Source organism: Amblyomma mixtum, chromosome 2 (assembly GCF_055824585.1).
Source record: "Amblyomma mixtum isolate Tamu chromosome 2, ASM5582458v1, whole genome shotgun sequence".
NCBI lineage: Eukaryota > Metazoa > Arthropoda > Arachnida > Ixodida > Ixodidae > Amblyomma > Amblyomma mixtum.
In genome coordinates, this window is record NC_143013.1 from 35,378,048 (window position 1) to 35,388,878 (window position 10,831).

Consider the following 10,831-nt stretch of genomic DNA (forward strand, 5'->3'; position numbering starts at 1 on the left):
TTGGATTTCTACTTTCAGGACAAAAAATAGCAAAATTTCTGCACCGCACACATTGGTACTCCGGTAAATAGATTCGGCGCTCTGGTTTATTTGTTTTTTATTTTCAGGCTCGTGGGCTCAAGGTGAAGCCCTTACACTGAAAAGAGCATTGATTTGACATACTAGACATTTACGGTTCTTTTAAAATATCCCCAGGCCCCAGCTTTCGCTTGTGGCACTTGCCGCGAGTCTTGACGTTACGACCACAGTGTGTAAATTTCTGGAGAATGAGAACTTTCGTCCTGACCCTTCGGAGCTTTGAAATGCCTAGTGCGCCAAGGGAGCACAAAACTGAAGTAGAATGCAGCATGAAGCTACATTCTGGCAGCAGACATGCGCGCAGTCGACTTTCAAGGTGTGTTTATATATATATATTCTAGTTCATGCTCCATCTTCCTCTAAGCGCTAAGCCTTCGTTACCAAGCGCGACCCATGCTCGGTTTAGGAAATACCGAGAGTTGCCGTGTAAAAGAAGATGCTCATTTACATAATCACTATGGTTCTCACCGCTACGTCAGGACAGTTGATTATTATTCACGTTCTACAAAACGTCGTAATTACATCGAGCGACAACCACTGAGCTGAGTAGGGAGTACGTCTTTAATTCGGGTGACTGCAAATATAAAACGCCCATATGGATGATGCAAGACTGCAGTTTCTGGAAATTCGAACCATAAGACGCCAGATTTTGTTTTCATGCAAAATAATATTAAAAACAAAGCCAGCTAGACCGGACCGGAGCCATGAAAACCAAAACTACTACTCAGTAACTTAGTACAGCAAAGCCCAACCTGTGCGAAGACACAGATCAAGCAACTTGCCATGAGCAAGCTGAAAATAAGGGCCCCTTTTGCTCGTTTCTAATACGGAACGCGAGACCTTCCGCTCGCGTTCGAGAACCGGCTGCCATTCTCGGTTCAGGTCGAGGCGAAGATCACCTTTCTCATGGGCGATATCTTATAGCCCTAACCTCAACGAAAATCAATGTCAGCAAAGCGATCCGAGTCCTCCGATCACACTTTCCCTTGAATGGAAAATTTAAAATTTTTGCAGTAAACTTGTAGAATGGAAAAGTTAAAAACTCCAAAAACACTTCAGACAGCAGTCTGAGATAGTAATCATGAGGTGCATGATGAAACAGCCAGGTCATAAATGTAAGTCCAGTTATCGTGCATACTGAAATGGCCATAATCGATAATAGAGATTCTGTGAAGTTAATATAGCTTTTGTGAGTTGCCATCACCACCTACAGTTTGTAAATGCACCTCCTTCACCAACGCTGCACTCACTCTTAACGGCCAAACTATTAACCATAATTTCTTGCAGCTGGGCTTGTTGATGCAGATTTTGGAAAGACATAGGAGCGAAAAACTCCTATGTCACTACGCTCATGATCGCTATTTCGCGCCGCTAAGTTTCTCAAAAAGCTATTAACGCATCAGGGAAGCTCGCAGAATTTGACTCTGTCCAGACTCCCAACGAAAAGAACTTTCTACAGATACTGAGATAAGCCGGCATTTGCTTCGGTGACAACAGATAATTCTGCCAGAGTTTCCTTCACAAAGGTATAAAGAAACTACACGAATGTTAGTCACAGCAGCGGCACTGTCGGCACCCACTGCACAGATCACCATGCGGACCAGCATGAAAAGTCACACGGATTGCATGAGGTAGAAGATGTAAATGTGCACAGGCACTTTCGGGCAATGCAAGGCAAGCCCTGCACCACTCCGGCAGTGCTATATCGGCGTTGTTGTCAGTGGAGTTGTCATTGATCTATTTTGCACACCTGCTAGAGACACATTTACACGGCTTATGTTCAAGAAGCGCTAGCTTGCAAACGGGGACCGGGCTAAGTGGGAGGAACACACAAACACTCTCCCCATTGCAGGCTAGCGCTTTTCGTGCATAAGATAAGTAACCAACTAGCCCCGGTCCTAGCTCATTTGACTTCACACATTGTGGGGAATTCGGGACAAGTGCTTCTAGCTCCCTTGGCTACCTCTACGCTGTGCATGGCACAGAACATTCAGAAATGGCACGTTGACATCATCCGTTGTGTAAGAATAAAAAAGAATGGCTGCAGAACGAAACGTGATTGGCCGCTAAGATTAGCGGTACTGGCTGAGCGCTGTCCCCAAATCTTGCCAGTGCGGCGCATTGCCCCACCGGTCGGCAGACTAGAACACAGGTATTCCAGAAGAGGGCAAATACGGGCTGGTTGGTACATGTTTTACGAATTGGAAATTTTGTGTTTTCACTCGTGCCATTTCATTTATATGCTGCCTCACCTGTAGCAATAAACCATTTGGTTGTTAGTCAGCGCTGTTGTTTTGTCCTTCTCTTGTGTCTCGTCTTTGATTGCGCTGTTTTTCCAATTCGTAAAACACAGGTATGTCCACACCGGAATGCCCTCCTTCAGGCCCCACTACCAGGGTTGCTGTTGGTGGCTACTTTGCGCCAAATTGGCTACTTTTCGACCCCGTCTGGCGATGAAAATTTCACGCTGGCTCCTTGGCTACTTTCTGGCTACTTTGAACTTCTATTTTGGCGCATTTACTAGCCATTTTTGTTTTTTGCAATTGCATATACAATAGCAAGCAAGAACAGAAAAGAACAATTATTTCCAAGCTTTGCTGTCCTCATCGCTGTCCTGGTCGCCTTGATGCGCGCGCGCGTCCTCGACGCATATATTCCGCCAACGAACTGGAGTCTGAAATACGCCAGCAGCAGAGAATTAGCGGTGCACTTGATCGCGCATCATGTTTGACTTTCCGGCACGCAGCGGCATCGTACAAGGACACTTGCGGCGAATGCCCTTCTCAACACCTGGCGCAAGGAGCACTGAAAATTTTGACCCTTCTAATTTCTAATGCTGATGCAGAGCGCGTGTTGTCTCGCGTGAACTTGACGAATACAGAGATCCGTAACAAAATGTAGCTGGATTTGCTTATGGCAATTGTGCGAATCAAATTCGGGCTACGACTCCAAGAAAAAACAGCATCATCGTTTAACGTTCCTGCTGAGTTGTTGAATAGAATGTGCCAAAATTACTCCGGCGAGAACACTATCTACTCTAGATGAACTACGCGGACGGAACTTTTATTTATTTGCAACGTACCTGATACTTGAAGGCTGAGCAAGAGGCCCAAAATTCCGTGCTCTTTATTTACTCTGTGTTTTTGTGTTGATTCAAAATGATATTATTTATTGTTCATTAATAAAAGTGGCTTATAAGAATGGTTCTTTTCTACTTCGCTACAAATTTGGCGCCAAGATCAGGTGGTGTGGCTACTTTTGGCTACTTTTAGCTTCAGTTCTGGCTCTTTTTGAAAAATTCCCAACGGCAACCCTGCCCACTACTGTCAAGCGCAGTGCCTCCACAACGATGATTCGGCGCGTTCGCACCAATCTCCGCTAGTAAAAGAAAAAATGCAGTCTGTCTCGTTGTTGTGCGTAGATGTGATAAAGAAATGGCCGCAAGCCACCAAACTGAAAGAGCGGGCTTACTGCACAAAGAAAAAATTATTGTGTGCCAACAAAACAGTGTGGTACATACATATCGACCCTAAGGGATCACACGCACAGATCAAACATTTCTATGTGATCTACAAATGATCTCTAAGTGAACAGTATGCCCCCCCCCCCCCCCCCTTTCTCTGCAACATTAACATCGAGGAAAGAAATCCAAGTGAACCCTGTGAATCAGTTTTGACACCGTGTGTCAATATCTGGCGGTTTCAGATCGGCGGCGGCGGACAATAGGCGAACTTACGCACGCACGGGCTCAAGAAGGACAGCTTCTTATTTGCTCTTCTCGCTTCCACTGATCCCTCTCATGTTGAATTCAAACGATTACTCTCGTACTGTAGTGTCTCTTTATAATGCACTAACTTTTTAGACATCTCTATACTATTTTTTCCAGTCAGTAAGCATAAATTATTCAAGACTGTATAGCTTAAAAATATTCGCCTGCTCAATTCGAGAAAGGTTGCTGTAGATATCTGCTACGTCATAGTCGTGTGCTCCGGATTGACATCGACCACCTCGGTTTCCAAACACGCACAGATATCAAGTATACGAGTGTTTCTGCAGTTTCCATAAATCAGGAAGTGGCCATAGTGACTGAAAATTGTGGACGTAAACTTGAGTCAGCGCATTCCTGCCGACCCTTACAATCGAGAGAGCTTGAAGTATTTCTACCTTTTTTTAAACCTCTAACGTAGTAAACGAAGTTTATTTACTAAACATTCGGATTATACACATTTTACTTCAGTGACAGAAGGTTCAAGTTTGGCGATTACTTTGTAGTGCCTATACTAGTGTGTGGTATAGAAAGAAACTGCCCGAAAACTCGACATAGCCCTAGGAGCAAACTTCAGCGAGCGAGTAGGACACTCCTGCTGTCTCTTACACCCGTCTAAGATGAACGTAAAGCCTTGAAGCAAAAAGGCCCACACAGAGTACGCATGCGTTACCGCGTGCTATAACAGCAGAACCTCCCCCCCCCCCCCCCCGAAAAAAAAAAACAGTCTTCGTTGTTATTGCGGTGGCAGGCGCAAAGATAACGCACAATCTCACAGCGTTTGACCTCCTTTTGACGTTGCTACGTCAAGCGGCCGTGACCATTCCTGATACAGTTCAAACTGCCTTTTAGTAGAAAGAAACTTGGGCCACTGACTACGTCAAAAAAGGGGGGTTAGTTGACGTTTCGGAACCGCTACGGGTTCTTTGTTCACAAATTTGTGAACAAGGAACAAATTTGTGAACAAGGAACCCGTAGCTGTTCCGAAACGACAACTAACCCCCCTTTTTGACGTGGTCAGTGACCCAAGTTTCTTTATACTATGCCACTACCTGACCAGACGTGATTCCGTCGAATCCTGGATTACATTAAACTGTCTTTTATTCCGTATGAGGCTACTGCACCGTAAAGTCTACAAAACTCAACAAAAACTTAGCGTTTCGACTGGACAAAAAAAAAGTAGCATCCGCCTTGTCCTCGCCTTTCTTTGCCCTGTCAAAAGAATACGCGTAGATTTTTCTTGAGAATAATGTCTAATCAACTAGCCTCTCAGTATACGTTGTTAAATTTGAACAGAACTAGACTAAATTACTGAAGCGTTGAACCGTCGCAGTTTAAAAAGAGGTAGGGATGTGGGAAAGCATTTTTCAAAGCCTAATCGAATACGAATTGTATAGATTTGCTACCGAATCGAAGACGACCAATGTCGCTAAATACGAATGGAATGCAAATAGGGTACTGATGGAAACAAATCGAATACGAATCGAATATTTTTACCAATATTTCCTATGCGTTTGAAACATAGCGCAAAGTGACTATTCATACAAAACTGTGGAGCGCTGGTGGAAGTGTCATGGTAATGCGATGTAACAGAGTTGCTTAAAAGGAAACTTAAGGGCACGACTTTTTAAACAAAGCTTTTAGCCTACAATGCCTGCGTCAGAACCCAACTTGACTATGCCACCGTCGTATGGGATACGCCCCGTGAAAAAGAATCCAAGAATGTCAATCAGTAATTACTTCCTCATAACAAATCTACTCCACCTTGGGGAATTCCCCTAAACATTTCACCATCAAAGAAAAGCTGTTCGGAATATGTTTAGCTAGTATAAAAAATATTATTCATTTTCTAACGTGTGCCCCATAGCAGACTCCCTCGAATCTCGTCGAATATTCAGTCGGCTGGATTTTTTGCATAACGGGAGCTATCAAGTAAGCTGAAATTAAAGTTGTCGAATTGTGTAAAGAAGAATTATACCGGAAAGACAACATATTTATTTCACTCAAGCACCTTCTCACTCGCTGCCTTCGATTTTTCGAGATAAACACTCCTAAACACAGCTTTTTTTTTTTCGCCAGAACTGCCACAGAGTGCAATTCCTTACCCTTTATGCTTTTGCAGCAACAGATAATTTCGACGGCCTGAAGCGCCGATTCTTGTGTTGTGAAATGTACTTCGCTCATTATGAAATTCCTTGCTTGTGATTTTTTTCTCTATTGAATTGTGTGCAATTTCTTTTCATAATTCCATTTGTCATGTGCAAGTTTGCATTATTTCACAGATGCCCCTCCCACTTGCGCCATGTATATGTACGGTGTGCAGTATCGGTAAATAATGTTATATCGACAGCTGACAAAGCTCCAGAACCGACGTACGCAACACAAAGCGAGTATATTAATTCTACGACTGTCATGTCATACGTATACGAAAATAACTTCGCTGTTGATGAAGGCAGCGAATAAACCAGCGTCATATGACAGCACGTGGGATGCGTGTGAGCTATATGTAAGAGCCATGGCCCAGACATCGAACATCAAGGGAGGATTAGCTAAACCTGACTGAACTATGCCACATCTTCCAACCTTGGAGGCTACGTGTGAATATTATCAACTCCGCCACGCGAATAGAACGCATGCATGCTCACGACAGCATGTTTTTGCGGTGCAAGAGTGGCCCCTATTTTTGAAGCAGTTGTCGAAGTAAACTACGGCGTGCCATTCACGAGCTTTCGTGCCAGTGGTTCAAAAAGTAATTCAACGCTGGCTGACATAATGAGTTCATGTCGAATAATTTTAAATATTCACTATTTGATTCATTGAGTGAAGAGAATAAGAGGGTTTTCAATTCGCTATTTGAAAACTTCGAGTATTGCATTAGAAGTACTTTTGTTTTGGTTAGTTGGTTCGTAGCCATGTTTGAAACAGAAAAGGCGCGAATGCGACGATGACACGAAGAAACGTAAAGCCTGTCTTGTTGCTTTACGTTTCTTCCTGTCATCGTCCCATTCGCGTTTTCTGTTTCAAACATGAGTATTTGCACGCCCCTAGAACCAGGTCATTCTCGCTCTTATGACCAAAGGCGAGCGTCTTATCAGGACCTTATCGATGGCCCATTTCGCATAAGGGCTCCGCAACGAGTTTCCACGCACATGCTTTATGTGCCGTGCTCTCTTGTTTCCTGCTTGACCTGAGTTTTAGTGCGTACCGTTTTTACGCAATACCAAAAGAAATTTAGAGTTTTTGGAGAGGCGTTATTGTTACGCTTCTACACTGGTTGAAGTATAGCTGTGGTTAAGTTTGTGACCGGTCTCTGCATCACCGCAGAAAGGAAGGGACCTTCGTGGCAGAAGGAGTTCGGAGGTGGTAAGGGCACCAAGTTTCCGACGCCTGTCCTAAAGTTGGTATGTGAGCAGCGCACAACTCAGCTAAATGGTTCGGCATTTGTTACTACGACTATGCTTCCTTAAGCATAGTATTATACATGATGCTGAGTCCAGCAATAGTTTACATTTTTTTACGCTTGTGGATGCAGTGAATTTTTTAAAAGTGGTGTACATTTGATCCTGACAGTGCTTAATTTTCTCATTCTTGTCTTGATTCGAGATCTTTGATCCTGAAGGAGCCCACGAAAAAAGTGCAAAAGTGGTTTGAAAGCCAAAGAGCAGTGTTTTGATAGAAATTAACAGCAAATGCAATTTATAGCGAATAGTAAGTAGCAACGTCAAACTTAACCGGATATGCGGCTACACGAAGACGGTGTTTGGTGTATGGGGCTTGACGTTCCAAAGCGACTCAGACTATGAGGGACGCCGTAATGAAGGGCTCCGGATAACTTAAATCACCTCGGGACCTTTAAAGTGCACTAAAATTACACAGTTCGCGAGCCTCTAGCATTTCGCCTCCATCGAAATGCGATCAGCGCGGCCGGGATTGAACCCGCGTCCTTCAGGTCAGGAGCCGAACGCTATAAACACTGACCCACCGTGGCGAGGCTTTACGAACAGTCATCCCGAAAAAATTCACGGGGGTCGGGACAACCAAAAGTAATCGAGTAGTGTATTCGCCTTATTTAGACTTCTTGAGTGAGTTTCGCGTGTTTTATGCTTGCGCCCGTTTCTAATAATATTTTTTTCTAAGCCCTCTGGGGTGAGGTGTCCGAGCTAAAATAGAACAAACCTTAAAAAAAACAGTTGCGGCGAAATGAAGTGAAATGAATTATGTTCAGAGTAATGTAGATGGTTTGGTTTATGGTTTCAGGAGGTTTAACGCCCCAAAGCGACTCGGGCTATGAGAGACGCCGTAGTGAAGGGCTACGGAAATTTCGACCACCTGGGGTTTTTTAACCTGCACTGACATCGCACAGTACACGGGCCTCTAGAATTTCGCCTCCATTGAAATTCAATCGCCGCGGCCGGGATCGAACCCGTGTCCTTCGGGTCAGCAGCCGAGCATCCTTACCACTGAGCCACCGCGGCGGCCTGTGGTAATGTAAATCGCCAGCCAGAACTTTTTTCGTTCTGCCTACTTGAATAACTGATTTACTTTAGAAAAATAACTTTTAAAAAACGCCTTTATACGGTTTAGTTCTGGACAGTTTAGTTGGAGAGTCGTCGAGCGCCATGAAAATGGTAGGGTACGACCCAGTCGCTTCTGACGAGGTAGCCATAGGATAGCTCTTTTAGCGTCTAAAAATAAAAGCCCGCGAAGTTGCAAAGCTACCACGTGACCGTGTGCTGTGCACGCTCGAGGTTGCCGCAACTACAGCGCCCTCATTCGGGACTCGATAAAGCGCTGCCAGCTTCGCGCCTTCTGCGCTGTCCACAACAGAACTCTGTGTTGCTGTTGACTCCGAGATAAGTGCCAGCAGCTGCTGACGGCGCGCCGCAGTTGACGGCTGTTTGGAGCAACCACTGACGTCTGCTTTCCTGTATACGTCTGCAGATAGTTCGTTGACCGAAAATCGCTTCCAGCCCAGCTACACATCGCAGCCAGACTATGTGCTTCGAACAACGAAGCACGAAACAGCCAGGAGCATCGTGCGGCATCCATGTAAACCTCGGCAGTTTTTCGGCATTCGCGCGCATCCCGAAGGCGACACTAGGCGGCTCCCTACCACTCTTCATTACCGCTCTTCACGGCCACTATTCCTTAGGCGTCGACATTTAGTAAGATGTTGGTGGTTCTTCCGACCCAAAACTGACGTTTACTTCGCTACTGGAGGTGAGGCGCATTTTGAGATTATAAAATCTGCATGTAAATTCGCCACCAAGTGCATCTGTGAATCGATTGGTGTCAAATGTCACTGTTACGATGATATTTCAAGGAAACTATATTTTCAACTGAGGATCTGTCAAAATAAGGTTAATATAGGTTGAGAATCTTCTGCTCTTGTAGACTTTTTCCTCAATAGGATTAACAAATAAAGAACTGCTGCTGTATGTGATATTGCACACCAGTATCATCGGTACCGATGATACTAGTGCCGGTTTGCGATGGCACCGGTGCCATCGCAAACACTCTCAAGTAGCGCTTCTTCCGCACTTTATGCAGCCACTGAGTCTTGCTATACTGGAATCAATCAGAGTATATCCAGTCCATTCCTGTTGTTAATCACAAACTGACGGGCTTCTTGTCTTGAAGCACGATCCAGAAACACCGAAATTGTCAGTCTAGCAGCTTCGCACGTCTATGGACTTTGTTGCTGGGAAGTACGACTTCTCGCCGGCCGTGTTTGAAGAAGGGTACTCCGGCTTAGCAGGCGAGTGCCAAAAGCACTCGGTTGCTTTTGGTATCCTCCGCGGCGGGTTTGTCAAGCCTCGCAATAACCTTAAATGCCGCTACAGGAAGAAGCACCACACTGCGCCAAAAACATTGACCCCTTCATGAAGGCGAAATGCAAAACTGTCCGCCTGCTGTGTGATGTTAGGTCACTTTAAAGAACTCCATTTAGTAGGGGTGTGCGAATATTCGAAATTTTCGAATATAATTCGAATATTATATTTTTAGTATTCGTATTCGATTCGAAATCCAGGTATTCGTGTTGTTTCGAATACTCGACACGACGCGAATATTCGTATCTAGCCGAATATTCTATTGCGAGCACCAGCGTTCATTTCGGTCCGCAAGTCCTATCGACAGAGACATAACAACATGGCGGCGCCCAGAGCAATGCGTAACGTTGGGCCATGCAGTAGCTGACTGCGCTGGTGAACTTCTTTGTGGCTATACCTGCGAAGCTGGTATAGTCAGAGCTGTGCACGAAATACCTCGCAATACGTGTCAGTTCAGTGCCAATTGAGAGGGCATTTTCTTTGGCTGGAGAAGTCGTTTCAGCTAGAAGGGAACTACTTCTGCCTGACCATGTGGAGCAGCCGGTTTTTCCTCCACGACAACCTTTTATGTTCATCCCAGCAACGCGCTTTTGTGCTTATGGCAACCTAGCCTTGATCAATGCTGTGTACTAGCCATCTTCTCTGATATTTCCACTATTTCCACTCTTCTAAGAACAATGTTCGAGACTTGGATACTTTTTGTGCAGCCACACACACCTTTTGTGCTCATTTCATCACTGATAGTTGAACTGTGATGTTCTTGGGTGCTGAAATAAATGTTTTGTAGTGGTTAAATGCATCTGTCCTTGATTATTCGATATTCGATTCGATATTCGGAACCAAGTATTCGTATTCGATTCGTATTCGAAAAATTTGATATTCGCACACCCCTACCATTTAGTCAAAATAAACCAGGAACCCTCCACTGTACTGTGACTTTTCCCTCTGCCACCTTTTACACCCTCTTTCATCCCTTCCATGACGGTAGCTGACGGTGTGGCTTAGGTGTCCATATAAAGTGCGACGATTTTTGTGCTTTTCCATTCCTCGTAAAACCCCTGCGTTTGCATTTTGCCCTTCGCTACGCTGAGTAAAGTCTTCTTACACGGAAACAAGCCTATCTGCTTACGCGACGCGCTGACCATTCCGCTTCATG